A 16,127-nucleotide genomic window follows, 5' to 3' on the forward strand; every position below is an offset into this window, starting at 1 on the left:
CAGGGGGGGAGGACAGTAGGTCCCCCATCTTATTGTTTTTTTAGGGCCCCCACCCACCGCTCAGGGGTGGGTGCCGGGGGGAGGATGGTAGGTCCCCCCCACCATTCTTATCTAGGGCCCCCACCCACTGCTCAGGGGTGGGTGCTGGAGGGAGGACAGTAGGCCCCCTGTCTCTTTATTTAGGGCCCCTACCCATCGCTCAGGGGTAGGGGCCGGGGGGGAGGATGGTAGGTCCCCCCACCATTATTATCTAGGGCCCCCACCCACTGCTCAGGGGTGGGGGCCGGGGGAGGACAGTAGGTCCCCCCTCTCTTTATTTAGGGCCCCCACCCACCGCTCAGGAGTGGGGGCCAGGGAGGGAGAACAGTAGGTCCCCCTTCTTATTGTTTTTTTAGGGCCCCCACCCAATGCTCAGGGGTGGGGGCCGGGGGGGACAGTAGGTCCCCCTCTCTTTATTCAGGGCCCCCACCCACCGCTCAGGGGTGGGGACCAGGGGGGAGGACAGTAGATCCCCCTTATTGTTTTTTTAGGGCCCCCACCCACCGCTCAGGGGTGGGGGCTGGGGGGAGGACGGTAGGTCCCCCCCACCATTCTTATCTAGGGCCCCCACCCACTGCTCATGTGTGGGGGCCGGAGGGAGGACAGTAGGTCCCCCACCCTTTATTTAGGGCCCCCGCCCACCGCTCAGGGGTGGGGGCCAGGGGGGAGGACAGTAGGTCCCCACCCTTATTGTTTTATTAGGACCCCCACACACCGCTCAGGGGTGGGGGCTGGGGGGAGGACGGTAGGTCCCCCCACCATTCTTATCTAGGGCCCCCACCCACTGCTCAGGGGTGGGGGCTGGGGGGAGGACAGTAGGTCCCCCCTCTTTATTTAGGGCCCCCACCCACTGCTCAGGAGTGGGGGCCAAGGAGGGAGGACAGTAGGTCCCCCCTCTTATTGTTTTTTTAGGGCCCCCACCCAACGCTCAGGGGTGGGGGCCGGGGGGGACAGTAGGTCCCCCCTCTCTTTATTCAGGGCCCCCACCCACTGCTCAGGGGTGGGGACCAGGGGGGAGGACAGTAGATCCCCCTTATTGTTTTTTTAGGGCCCCCACCCACCGCTCAGGGGTGGGGGCTGGGGGGAGGACGGTAGGCCCCCCCACCATTCTTATCTAGGGCCCCCACCCACTGCTCAGGTGTGGGGGCTGGAGGGAGGACAGTAGGTCCCCCCTCTTTATTTAGGGCCCCCACCCACTGCTCAGGGGTGGGGGCCAGGGGGAAGGACAGTAGGTCCCCACCCTTATTGTTTTATTAGGACCCCCACACACCGCTCAGGGGTGGGGGCCAGGGGGAGGACGGTAGGTCCCCCCCACCATTCTTTTCTAGGGCCCCCACCCACTGCTCAGGGGTGGGGGCCGGGGGGAGGACAGTAGGTCCCCCCCTCTTTATTTAGGGCCCCCACCCACTGCTCAGGAGTGGGGGCCAGGGAGGGAGGACAGTAGGTCCCCCCCCTTATTGTTTTTTTAGGGCCCCCACCCAATGCTCAGGGGTCGGGGCTGGGGGGGACAGTAGGTCCCCTCCCTTATTGTTTTTTTAGGGCCCCCACCCACCGCTCAAGGGTGGGGGCCGGGGGGAGGATGGTAGGTCCCCCCACCATTCTTATCTAGGGCCCCCACCCACTGCTCAGGGGTGGGGGCCGGGGGGAGGACAGTAGGTCCCCCCACCATTCTTATCTAGGGCCCCCACCCACTGCTCAGGGGTGGGGGCCGGGGGGAGGACAGTAGGTAAAGGTAAGTTCGGCATGACAGTGCCGCTTTAAAGCACGTTATTCCAAACAATTTAGGAATGTTAGGTGATTTATGCCCTTTATGGATTAAAACTCTGCATCAACTATGTAATTTTCCATGGGAGTTTTGCCATGGATCCCCCTCCGGCATGCCACAGTCCAGGTGTTAGTCCCCTTGAAACAACTTTTCCATCACTATTGTGGCCAGAAAGAGTCCCTGTGGGTTTTAAAATTCGCCTGCCTATTGAAGTCTATGGCCGTTCGGAAAATGTTATGTTCGCGACATCACTAGTGTACTACAAAATATATACATAATATTATAGGGCAATACAGTTAGTGCGTAGCACTCAACTGAATTTCTAATCTCTGGTGTCTGTGCCGCAGGGCCGGACGTTGTTCAACGGCCAATATTATAGTAAAATGACAGACAGCCCAGCAAATGCAGTATACTGATGGTTTCAACTTTCAACAATGTTTATACTGGTGGGTTATTCAGCTTTCAACAACGTTTCTCCAGTTATGGCTTGAGGAAGACACCTAGTGAATTGAAATATTGGCAATACATGTTTGATGGCTGAATGAACCACCATTATATTACATTGGAATGTGCTGGGATGTCTGTCAATTTACATAATATTCATATTATGTATATATTTTGCAGCATACCTATTGGACAAATGTTGTGCCTTTTTTTTGTTTATTAAAAATCAATTTCCTAAAAATGATTCATAGACAATATTCGGATGAGCCGAACTGTCAAATGAAAAAGTGTCGAAGGTCCTGAACTAAATTTCATTTTCATTTAACTCCCTACTGCAATGCTCCACTCTCCCACCACAAGCACTAAATGCCACCACCACACTCTTGCCCAAACCAGGCAAAGATCTCACACAATGCGGAAGTTATAGACCAATATCCCTAATTAACATTGACCTCAAATAATTCACCAAAATTCTATCCAATCGCTTATGCCCAATCCTCCAGTATTTGATCCACCCAGACCAGTCGAATTTGTTTCAGGGAGGGAGGCTAAGCATAACACAACCAAGATCCTAAACCTCATACGCCATGCAAAGCGCTCGGGAGACACCAGCCTACACCTGTCGATTGACGCAGAGAAAGCGTTCGACAGGGTAGACTGGACCCTGATGAGGCTCACACTTCAACATATGGGCTTTGGTCCCAATTGGATGAAGTGGCTGGAAGCTGTTTATTCCACACCCACAGCACACATCCACATCAATGGCCAATTATCAGACCCGGTGCGAATCTCCAATGGCACAAGACAAGGGTGCCCTCTGTCGCCTTTGCTATTTGTACTGGTCCTGGAACCATTCTTACAGTGCATCAGAGAGAATCCGCACATACTTTGGATCCAAGTAGGAAACACAATCCACAAGATAGCTGCATTTGCAGATGATATGCTCTTCACAATCACACATCCCTCCATTTCTTTACCACATATCATGAGGGAAATGACATTATACAGTAAACTTTCAAACTTTCAGGAAAACTTAAGCAAATGGGAAATCCTCCCGATCACAATTCCCTCACAAACTGCAGAACAACTACGACAGGATTATCCATTTACTTGGATTAATGTGCTATCCTTTATTTACTCCAAGTCCTACCCATCTACCTGCCCAAACACTTTTTCAATACCCTCCACAAGTTATTCACCACCTACATATGGGCCAATAAGAAACCCTGATTATCCTTTTCACTTCTTAAACGACCAGAAGATGAGGGGGGGGGGGGGGGGGGGGCTTGGCCTCCCGGATGTGGAATAATACCACATAGAAAACACATTATGCAAATAAAAAAAATATTAATTTTGGGAAAAATGGTTATGCCAAATCCTATTTTTCTGCCTTGCACAAGTCTACTTTGGATGTGTTGTTTAAAGGCCCACACATGAATGATTGAAAAATATATGATGTTAAGTCACTGTTTTTACAATGTGATTGATGATGTAACTCCATGACATATAGGCCTATTTCTGGGGAATAAGCCTTCTTCTCACTCACAATCACACTGAGTGAGGAGGAAACACAGAGTCAACTTTGGCCAGTGAATAGCTCATTGACTAAGAGATTATTTTTAAAGTGGTGGGCTTTCTATGACTTTCTATGACGGATATACTTGGGAACTAGTCATCATTGCATGATACTACTACATTTAGCTCCAAGTCTCCCTCTTATTCTGTGAACACTTAAAAATTAATTCACTCTTTAGTCATTGCGTTATACAGTGACTAAGAGGTTAGTTATTTTTTTTTTTAAATGGGAAATGGCATTTAAGGTGGAATAGTAATTACTTTGCACTGCAATCCAAGTCTCCCTGTCCATTCATGATCACTGATAGTGAACAAGGAAGCTGGAGAGTAGACCCATACTAATGCTGTTTGCACCAGTCTGAATTTGAAGCATGCAGTTATTGTTTGAGAGTGATCACGTTATGCAATACCAGTAAACTTTGGTCTCAAACTGTAATTAAGAGTTTTACTCACAGATTGAGAAATACATGTGTCATGATAAACTCATTTGGTGAACTGTGTCTGGGAAGTGATGGGTTAAATCTTGTTGGTGTCCTCTCCCCTGAAATAGACAGCAACTAAGGCATTTTTATTTTGCTGTTTATAAACAAAATAAATTGAAGAACCTTATAACATGTATCTGGTTTAAATACTGGGTGCTTTTTATTACTGGGGCATAATCAGATATGACCCCAGCTGTTCAAAATAGCTTGAAAAACAACATAACACTTGCAATGTATATTGTAAGTTCAATGAAGAGTCATTCACTTAAAGTGCACGGAGTGATCTCAGATACAATTTTATTTATGGGGCATTATGTATGGAGTATATATCATGTGTGATCTCAAATTAATTGTCTGGATGGATTCACAGAGATGATTTGACCTTGTTACAAAGAACTCAGGAGTATTTGTAAACAAATATATTTCATTGCACATTTTCAAGCAGGTTTCCAATATATTAATTGACCCTCATAAAACTGGGATTTTGATTAAACCTAGTACATGCGGTAAGTCATTTTGAGAACATCAAATTTGCTGTGGATTTTTCTTTTTCTTTTTACCAAAAGCTCTCTTAGGACAGAAATGCTGATATTTTACTAGTGCCGTGAGTATTAGTGTGTTTGTGTACGTTTTATCCCTTTTAATTTGCCTGTTTGGTGTAATTTGTAATGTATATTCATTTTTATGCATGGTGACTATTTTTTATTCATAATAAATGATTCTTTATTAGGTTACGCTTTTGTATGGTATAAGACTCACATTACTGAAAAGACTTATATATAGTACTATGGTTTCATAGACTTTTTGATAAATTGTTTTGTAGGTTTTTCATCTAATTTTAGTTGGGGTAACCTAGGATTCACGATTTCTACATTTTCCTGGTGGTAGAAGCTTTCATATTAGAAAAGGTGTGGGTGTTAAATTGATTTTTATAAGCACTTGGGAGGTGTAGGGGAGGGGGCGTGGGGGGGTGGTTGGGGGGGGGGGGGTGGAGAAATTGCAGACAAATAGTGATTTTTAACCAAAGCAATTCGTGTGCATGTCCGGAGTAGCCTTTGTTCCCTTTTTTGTATGTGAAAATCATATCATAATAAATGTAAGTATAATATACTGAAGAACACAATACATAAGATAGATCACTTGCCTAACGTGCACACTGTAGTACCTACTTAAACCTAAGTGTTGTATGTTTTATTTCCGGAGGGCTATACATTTAGTTTTTCAGAACATGAATGCCCTTGAGTTAGACAATGACAACATATATACCCTATGACATTACGAAAAGCAGAATAATGTTTCAAACTCTTGTTTTTGTAAAAAATAATTAACTTGCATTACAATACTATGGTAATGTTTTACTTTTGTAACCAAATTTAAGCAGATCAATTAATGAATATTATTTTTTGAATGGTAAAATATCTAATTGAAGGAACAATGTCTTTTTGACTAGAGGACTAAATGGATGTGTATGTTTTCTTACCATTTAAATTGTTGTCGGAATATATATGCGTTTTACAACATACATTTCTTCCCCCAGTTATTTTGATTGTTCCTCCATTCGCTGAGCTTTATATATAATGCAATGCAAAGGTTTGTATTGTCATATGGCCTTCAGCTCACTTTTGTTCTTTGTTTTCACTGTGACTTTATCAACACGCCATTATTTTTACATTAGTCTGTATAAAATATCTTTTTTTTTTTTTCTATATAGAAAATTGTATGAGTCATTTTCCATATGGTAAAAATAAACATATTTAATTGTTAACTATAAATAATTGAACTTTTCACACTCTCAATAACCACAAAATCAGATGGATTGCGGTTTATGCAGCTGGCGTTGCACACTCATATTGACTAATGTCATATGAAAAATATTTCACTCCCCGAGCAAAAAAATACTCAGCTATTAATGAAAGGCAGCAGCAGCAGTACAATGAGATCATATAAAAAGGATATATTTTAACACAAAAGCTACCAAAGGAACATTGAAAACTAACATATCAAGTTCTTTAAGCCCGAGCAGGAAATAAGGAATGTCTTCCTAAATTATTTGCTTTACAACAACTGTAAACCACTGCCTAAAAAAGCAAAAGTCCAAGTTTTCGCAGACTAAACAATTGCAACTTGGCAGAGGAAAATAGTAAATAACTCCACTTGCCTAATACCACATATTGAATATGCTTTCTTAAATAATAAAAAAATAAGCTGTCACCAGCCTTTTGCATCTTGAAAAAAATTTTGGAGCTGAGATTTATCCAATTGCTGCACTGTTTGTTTTGTTTATAAAAGGCGTTAAACAAAACCATGCATTTCAACAGAACAAACGCTAAAGTAAAAATAATTAAATATGTTTTCGTTACTGTTTTTTCATGCCTAGAGTTTGAGTAGAAACACAAATGAACAGTGTTTTTATATAACTAAAAGCTATTACGTGTGATAGAGTATATATTTCCATCTGGCAATCAGGATTATTAACTGCAGAGAATGGTCTGCGTGTGCTAGGTACATTCGAGAAACGGTACTGAGAATCAAAAATGACTCTTAGCTGTAAAATATAGAAATAGTAATTGAGATATTCACTAAAGACAACTCTAACAAACATTTGTGTTACAAAAAATCTGTCCCAAAAAAATTCAATAGAAATTTTTTTGGTCACTTAGCAAACAGTAGGTTCCCCTTGATTTAGCTGCATGGCATGGTTAAGTAATGGTGTGTAGACCAGATGTTTCTCTGAATGTGCCCCTATTTCTTGTCTCATTAGGAAACTATCCATTAAGGGGTAACTATGCTCCCTATGTTTCTCGAAGTCCAGTCCAGGAGTCCAGTCCATTGTGTAACTTAACTTGCCCTCTATGCTACGATATTAGAAATTTAAAATTATGGAACTACCCTCCCTAAAATTATGTGGAAAAAGGGGGGAGAGGGGGTCTAACGTAAACTCACCCTATAAAATAAATATTTTATTAATGAAATAACATATTAAATCCATGCTCCCATGAGAACATCTAATCCTTAAGATGGAAGGCTTAAAGTAAACTTAAAATAAATTATGATTTTTTTTCCTAACTGCAAGTTAATGTAGTGTGTTATTTGGCCTGTTCATTTTCAATAATATGCAATCTTTTTAATAGATGTGCTGCAGACTCTGCATTATTCAAAATTAGTTGTCGCTCCTCTGTCTCATAATTTTCCTCAATCTTTTCTTCATGAAGGGTTTAAAAAACAAAACACCTAACTGGTAAGAGTCCTATTATCAGGTTACTAGTATCGATGCCCATTAATTTATGAATGGAAATCTCGAAAACTTGGATGGAAGCTTTTACAGATTCTGGGATCTTCTTCAGTGTGTTCCCACCTTAAGTGTGTTCTTGAGTAGGAAGGGCTAAGCATGAACTCCGAATGAGGGAATGTCTTATAGCTGCAGCAAATTATGCTGATGACCTCTATAATATATTTTATTTATTCTACCAGCTGAGAATGGTGGGTCTAGATAGATTTAAAGTTACTATGAATTGTTGAATATTTCCAGGTTCATAGTTTACTATTACTATTGTGGTTACTGTAGTGATACAACATGGTGAGTTGTGTATTGTTGTAGATTAACACCATTGAGGGGTTCTGGCGATATCATGATAAATCACAAGACCATAGATTGAGTGAATGGTTTCTAAAAATCTTCTTTAAAATGGCATTATGATCCATAATACGTAATCCATTATTATGCATCTTCTCTTTCTCTCTTGGAAACTTAAAATAAATTATGATTTTTTTTCCTAACTGCAAGTTAATGTAGTGTGTTATTTGGCCTGTTCATTTTCAATAATATGCAATCTTTTTAATAGATGTGCTGCAGACTCTGCATTATTCAAAATTAGTTGTCGCTCCTCTGTCTCATAATTTTCCTCAATCTTTTCTTCATGAAGGGTTTAAAAAACAAAACACCTAACTGGTAAGAGTCCTATTATCAGGTTACTAGTATCGATGCCCATTAATTTATGAATGGAAATCTCGAAAACTTGGATGGAAGCTTTTACAGATTCTGGGATCTTCTTCAGTGTGTTCCCACCTTAAGTGTGTTCTTGAGTAGGAAGGGCTAAGCATGAACTCCGAATGAGGGAATGTCTTATAGCTGCAGCAAATTATGCTGATGACCTCTATAATATATTTTATTTATTCTACCAGCTGAGAATGGTGGGTCTAGATAGATTTAAAGTTACTATGAATTGTTGAATATTTCCAGGTTCATAGTTTACTATTACTATTGTGGTTACTGTAGTGATACAACATGGTGAGTTGTGTATTGTTGTAGATTAACACCATTGAGGGGTTCTGGCGATATCATGATAAATCACAAGACCATAGATTGAGTGAATGGTTTCTAAAAATCTTCTTTAAAATGGCATTGTGATCCATAATACGTAATCCATTATTATGCATCTTCTCTTTCTCTCTTGGAGACTTCATTTAATTTTGGGACACCACTTGTACATACATACATGCCTGAGATTAGTGACCGTTACACTCATTGGTGGCAGCTGCCATTTGCAGTTGTATCAGAGCTGAGTAGCATTGATATTTTACTTTGCTTTGTTTTTACATTTTGGTCCCTGTGGAAGTTCTTCTTTTTGTACAGAACGTGTAGGACCTTTATATCTTTTACTATATATATTTATTTTTAGTGCACAGAAGAAACCGTATAGTAACTAAGTTAAAATACAGAAATAGGGCGCCACTTATCACAAGCTTAGTAATTGGTATAATTACCCTCAAGTCGATGGGCACGAAACACTCACATATACTTTGCTATATGTAGTTGAAGTTTTAATTTTGCTTTATTTCAAACTGAATTAATTAATTAACTGCAATTAGCAGCAGTCACCAATAAGTGTGACTTTCACTGGTCTCAGGCATGTATTTCTGTACAATATGAACTCATAAAAATATCACTTACTCTAGAGAGAGAAAGAGAAGATTCATAATAATGGAATTTGTATTTGTCATGGACCATAATGACATCTTGAGGAAGATATTCATAAACCACTCAACCTTTGGTCTCATGGTTTATTATGATATATCCAGAACTCTTTCAATTCTGTTATTTTTCCAACAATACAACTCACCATCGCTGTTGTGGTTATGGTGCAAGGAGTGCCTGGCAATCAGGTTATCAAATAGTTTTTAATGGTTTGACCTCTTCTTGCCAAGTTACTTTTAGCACCATAACCACTACAGCAAGCGGTGGTTGTTATATCTACAGGTCAGTGATGCAAAATTTGCTGAAAACAACAATCTACAGGTACCATATCGTTAAGCAGGTGTCATTAAATGAAGAAAAAAGCAAAAGGTTTAAATTTCTGTTTAATTTGTGGCTGATGGCAAAGCATACAGGTACAAGGCCTTCAGCTGACAAAGGAACCCTGTTTCCAGTGTTACCATTATATATTGTTAAATTGACAGTGTTTCATTTCAATTTAGAATGTTAACTATTCTGCTGCTTATAATGAAGAAAGTTTTTACTTTGCTGTACTTTCCCAGAGCCCTGCTCTACCCATCCCATTATTCATCACATATAACAGCTGTGTCTTTATATTCTTCGATCCACATGCTGCTATGTGGGTTTTATGGTGACTGCTGTTTCAATCTTTATTTTTCTGATGCATTATATGATCTGCTCTCTACCTACAGGAACTACAATATACATGACATGTGAACATGCCCACAATTATAGTGAGAACTTTGATAAAAACAATGGTGTCTCCTACAATTAGAACCCTGAGCGAAAAAGGGACGTTTGTACTCTTGAATACATGCCACTTAAATGCATAACTAATTTACAGACATTGCTAACAATTTCACAGGCATTTGAATACATTTCTACAATATTTACTTGTTATGCATCAGTTGAATGCATTGTAAAATATTATAAATTGTGTATGGTGAGAAAATTCAGCTTGCTCATACCATATTTCTGAAAACAGAGACATTTATGGACACTCAGATGGCGGTTCGACTCTGCAGACTTTCTGTATGGAAAACCTGGTTCAGGAACTGAATCAGGCAAACCAAAAGAGCACGTAAATGGGCTAATATAAGCATGATATAATAGTATGTATACATACACCAATAGGAGCATTTTCCTACCATTTGCTTCACAGATCAAGTGAGAAAAAAAAATCTAGGGAAGGGAAAGCAGAACCCAGTAATAACATCTATATTTATTAAATATATATGTAACAAAAACCTGTACTTTGTCTCAGTTATTTTTCCCTATGTTTGTTAGATTGATCTACCAACACCGACCACCCCCTGGTTCATTTAACTTCACTGTAACGGAGCTTCCTGTACCCCAGTTGGGTACCTCCACCGGATGCTCCTAGTGCTCACCGAGGCTTCCAAGCACTCCACCAGACACCATCCGCACCGCAGTCCCCACGTCCAGCATTACAACTCACCATCCTCCAGCCACCCTGGACCCAAGACCAGGATCCAGCTTCCAGTGGGTGAACCTCTCCTCCAAGAGAGCATAACAGGAACAGTTCTTAAAAGAGTTAGTGATTATAATCCCAGGGGAGTATAGTGATATAGCAATCCCCAGGGTTCGATGCAGCCTTTTCCCACACGGCAGAACATAGTGTAGTATATCTTGCATAAAGTAAGAATATAACAAATAGAATTGAACTTACAGTTTGTAGAGCAAATGTAGCTCTATCTAAATGTGCTCACAAATAGAGAGCAAAAAAATATTTTTCCTCAATCCTCAGCTCTCAGGTGTTTTTTTTTTCCACCAGAGAAATATGTGGTCCCAAGCTCCAAGGAAGGTCAAAGGTTAACAAATAGCTGCTTTATTTAATACACTTGTACATACAATAATAAAAGCAATACAAAGTAGTAAAATAGCAAATAGGCGTGTTCAGTGTTTCTGAAGGCTATATAGCTACAACTACATCTATACCTTTATTCTTTCCTGATATAGACCTTGGTTGGGGTCGATATCATGGTCTCACAAAAATAAAATACCAACCTTTGTTAGAGTGATGCTGTCTGGACAGTTTGCAAACCTGCCCGGCATATTATGTTTTACCCCACATATAGAATTTTATGGCTTGATTCCAGCGTGTTCCAGATTTACTTTGTTCTCACAATGAATGAATCTACAATAACAACACCTAATCCACCTCTCTAATAACATGCTGTTCCTCCCATTCTAAATTCCCATTTTAAATTCTAAATACTATCCTTACACAAGTTAAGGATAGTATTAGACTAATGACAGTTGCAAGAGAGGAATCAGTCGGGAGCTATTAACAGCTTAATTGATACACTTTAATGAAGAAGTGGGTTTTTAATGATTTTTTTTGAAAGAGTGGAGACTGGGTGAGAATCTAACGGAGGAGGGAAGTGAGTTCCACATGAACGGTGCAGCCCTTTATTAAGTCTTGAAGGCGAGCATCAGAGGTGGGAGTACGGAGAGAAGATAGACATAGGTCTTCAGGAGAACATAAGGGTCTAGACGGGATATACTTGTGTATCAGAGAGGATAGATAGGTGGGAGCAGCATTATGTAGAGATTTGAAAGCAAGAACCAGAATTTTAAATTGAGCCCTATATCATACAGGAAGCCAATGTAGGGACTGACAGAAGGGTGAGGTGTGGGTGGTGCGGGTGGACAGGAAGATGAGCCTCGCTGCTGCATTCATTATGGACTGTAACGGCGTAAGTACCACAATCCAAAATGCCTACCATAATGCTCATTTTCTTAATTAATTTTTCCTACAGTTCTCAAGCAAATATGTCAAAGCTCCCATGCTGTAACACTGTGCAAGTTTTTGCACACTAGAAGATCTATTCACAAAGGTCCTTAGATTTCAAAAAATAGCCAGCATACATAAACAAGGAGCTCTAATTGGTTTTTTTTCTGGGGTGCAATGCGGTGCAATGTGACTATTTGCAGTTCCACTGTAAATAGTCCACCCCAATCTATAGGTAACGTGAGTAAGAATTCAGCCGAGGACAAGATATTGGGAATGCTGAAAGCAATTTCATTTCAAACTGTATACAATATTAAGTTTATCAGTAAAACCTGTTGTAGGCATTTATTTAAATTTCTAATCACAAGAAATATATTTTAAAAGTTTTAAAGTGTTTTATAATAGAGTCCTCTAAAAAGATATGGAAATCGGTGTTCATTTTGGAACAACAGATCTTTTTTAAACTGCAAAATAAGTCAAATGGTTTCTATAGTTACATGTCATGTCGTTCTATTTAGTGCCATATGTTTTGAATTACAACAAGTGTTTTTACTAATTGATTTTATACATGAATTTAAGCTATTGAAAACAATGGCATAACTTTAAATTTAAAATATCTGTTGGTCCAAAAATGTGCTGCATTTTGCTTGCATGCAGTTGGATATTTGTATATATAAGGAAAAGATCAGTGAATGACCTCTACCCCTTTCACGGCCCCTTTGTGGGATAAAAAATAAAACATTGTGAAGATAGGGTCACTGAGCTCCCTTGAACAGCTGTATCTAGACCAGGAGAGGTCAAATCCCCTGGTTCCAATAGCCATGGGGCCAATGTATATTACACTTGCTAAAGCTTCAAGCTACATAGTTAACAAGTTTGAAAAAAAATATACTCAAGTCCATCAAGTTCAGCCAAACCTATTGCTTTATGCTTTTGATCCAAAAGTAGGAAACACCTCACAATTTGGGAGATTTCCACGTTGCCAAAAAAGGGAAAAAATATTCCTTCTTGACTCCATAATGGCAATCAGACTTCTCTTTCAATTAAAAAGATGTCCACACACATATGAATTATATCCTAGAATATTCAGTTTTTTTGCAAACAAAAAATCTAACTTTTTAAAAACTATCTATCTATCTATCTATCTATCTATCTATCTATCTTTCTATCTATCTATCTATCTATCTATCATTCATCTATCTATCTATTTTTGGATGAATTAAGCCCCATAACCATTTTCAACATCTTAACCCCTTAAGGATGGCGGGCTTTCTATGCCGTCCTTGGCAGAGACGTATTAGCCATGAGGCAAACAAGGCATTTGCCTTGGGCGGCACTTTCCAGGGGGCGGCAAAAAAAAAGCCACCCCCAAATGCCCAGGGTAAATGTCTTGTTAGCCTAGCGGCTAACTGACAATCCGGACGGGCTGGCGGGCGGGGTGCTGGGTGTGCGGGCGGCGCTGGCGAGGGAGCACTTTCTCCTGAGCGCTCTGCTCAGCTCCCTCGTGTGCCGAAGAGTGATACCGGGAGCCAGAATATGATCTCATATTCCGGCTCCCGGTAGCACTTTGCGGCGCGTGAGGGAGCTGAGCAGAGTGCTCAGGGGAAAGTGCTCCCTTTCCAGCGCCGCTTGACCAACCGCCCAGCAGCTCCACTAGACCCCAGGGAGAGGGAGAACCCCCCTCCCCCCCAGCATTCTCAAAGGTAAGGAGGCTGGGGGGTTACATTTAAAAAAAAAGTGAGTGTGTTAATGTGAGTGAGTGTGTGTCTGTTAGTGTGTGTCTGTGTGTGTCTGTTAGCGAGTGTGTGTGTCTGTTAGTGTGTGTGTGTGTCTGTTAGTGAGTGAGTGTGTGTATGTTAGTGTCTGTGTGTGTCTGTTAGTGAGTGAGTGTGTGTCTGTTAGTGTGTGTGTGTGTCTGTCTGTTAGTGAGTGTGTGTGTGTCTGTTAGTGAGTGAGTGTGTGTCTGTTAGTGAGTGTGTGCGTGTCTGTCAGTGAATGTGTGTGTGTATTTAGAAGGCGGGGCGGGGGAAGGGTTGGGTGGGGGTGGCGCAGGAGGGGGCGTTGCATGAGTTTTGTCCTGCCTCGGGCAGCACAAAACCAGGATACACCACTGGTCCTTGGACATGTTGATCTAAACGCCGGCGGCCACGCCGTCCTTCCCACTTACCTGCCTGACGGCCATCCCACTCTGGCGATTGCAATGGGGGGACTTACCTGACATCCCAGGGAGTCCCCCTGCTGCAGATCCGGCCCTCCTGGGCCATGTGATCACAAGGTCCTTGCGAGGACCTCACAATCACATGGACGGAATAGCCAACCATAGCAGTGCCAGCAGGGTGAGTGCCTGGAATGCCTGTAATAAAATGAAATAAAGTTAAAACAGTGTAAAATAAAACAATATATACTTAGATCATATATGTATGTGTAAGTGTATATATATATATATATATATATATATGATCTAAGTATATATATATATATATATACACTTACACATACATACACTAAGTGTATTTTAATATTTATATATAAATATATATATATATATATATATATATGTATATATATATATATATATTAATATTAATATAAATATAATATATAATATAAAATAAAAAATATATAAAATATACGTTAAAAATGAAAATATATATATATATATGTTATTTCGTTCTAACTATATTTTGATATCTTGTTCTAACTATATTTTGACACTTAGAACAAAATAATATATATATATATCTATTGACATAAATATATATGTATATCACTATATATATATATATATATATATATATATATATGAATATATATTTTTTTTTAACTACATATATATTTGTAACGGACCCTCTGTCAATTGATGCTCCTAGTGCTTACCAAAGACCATCAGCACTGCACCAGACACCATAAGCACTGCCATAGCTTGGTTGGGGTCTCGCCATCTCCTACCCACCCTGGTACAACAAGGCTCCAGGTTCCAGTGGGTGAACCCCTCTTTCCCCAGAGAGTGAAGCAGGAACAAGCAGGTAGTCAAGTAGAACTGAAGGTTTATTGCCACAGCCTGGAATATAAACAGTTTTTCAGGCCAGAGGCACACCCTCTGGACCTGATGGAAAACAGGGACAAAAGGAACATAAAGCAATAAAAACATAGTTTTACATTCAGTTACTGCCATACAGTGTACACAATCCCTCTCCTCTGCCTGTGATACAATTAATGAAGACAATGGACTAACTCAATTAACTCTAAGCACCAAAAACATACATTTTTACAAACCCCAAAAAGCACCCCAAAATACAACATATCCCCACAAAAGTCATATCTAATAGCCCCGGTCTGGGCGAACAACATATCCAAAAATCACCCAGATTGGTTCAGGGGTTCAGGAATTTCTTGGAGGTCTTATTTCTGTCCCACCATGCACATGGTCCCATGCCCTCGACGACAAAAGGTTCCATACTCTCGACGACAAAACACTGCTGGACAATTTAAGATGGCCGCCGCCACATGTTTGAATCTGTTCCAGTTAAAAGTCCAAGGGGCAGAAACAGTACTTTTGAACATGGGTTATCACAGGGCCCATAGTCCCAGGGTAAGAGGCTGGAAAGCCGGCCTCTCCAAAAACTAGTGGTGAGGTCACTTATATTTATGTCATATTTTTTGTAAGGCCGCTTGTTAGATCCACATAGTGGCATGGGCTCAAAGCTCCCCTCCAGCTCCCTGCCCCATCAGGAGCCATCAGGAGTGTTATTTATTTTTTTAATAGATTTTTTCATAGAGAGATGGTTGACTTTTTTAATGTAAGGTGTTCATCTGATTGTATGCTGGAGTCTAATAGACACAAGCATGTATTACATTATAGATGTCTGCAAAATGACCAAACATTTAGTTTTTTGCTCATTTAGTAGAAAAACAAATACAACGCACCTTTGTCCGTATAACTGACAACTCACTGACTGAATATCATTAGTTTTTTTCATCCATTACAGCAAGCAGGCACTGACTGTGTTTGTTCACTGTTTAGCAGACATGACCCCACTTGAGGGTATGGGGGATTATAAAAGTTAGATGCCA

The 16,127-nt window shown here is 40.5% G+C and overlaps 1 non-coding gene across 1 annotated transcript; it reads left to right on the top strand.

Moving 5' to 3' along the window:
• The first annotated feature begins 788 nt into the window (after positions 1-788).
• On the top strand, positions 789-924 carry LOC134603909 (small Cajal body-specific RNA 11). The gene has a single exon (XR_010090646.1). It is a non-coding gene; the product is annotated as a small Cajal body-specific RNA 11 (non-coding RNA).
• Positions 925-16,127: the final 15,203 nt, after the last annotated feature.

The sequence above is a fragment of the Pelobates fuscus genome, chromosome 3 (genome assembly GCF_036172605.1).
Source record: "Pelobates fuscus isolate aPelFus1 chromosome 3, aPelFus1.pri, whole genome shotgun sequence".
In the NCBI taxonomy this organism is placed as follows: domain Eukaryota; kingdom Metazoa; phylum Chordata; class Amphibia; order Anura; family Pelobatidae; genus Pelobates; species Pelobates fuscus.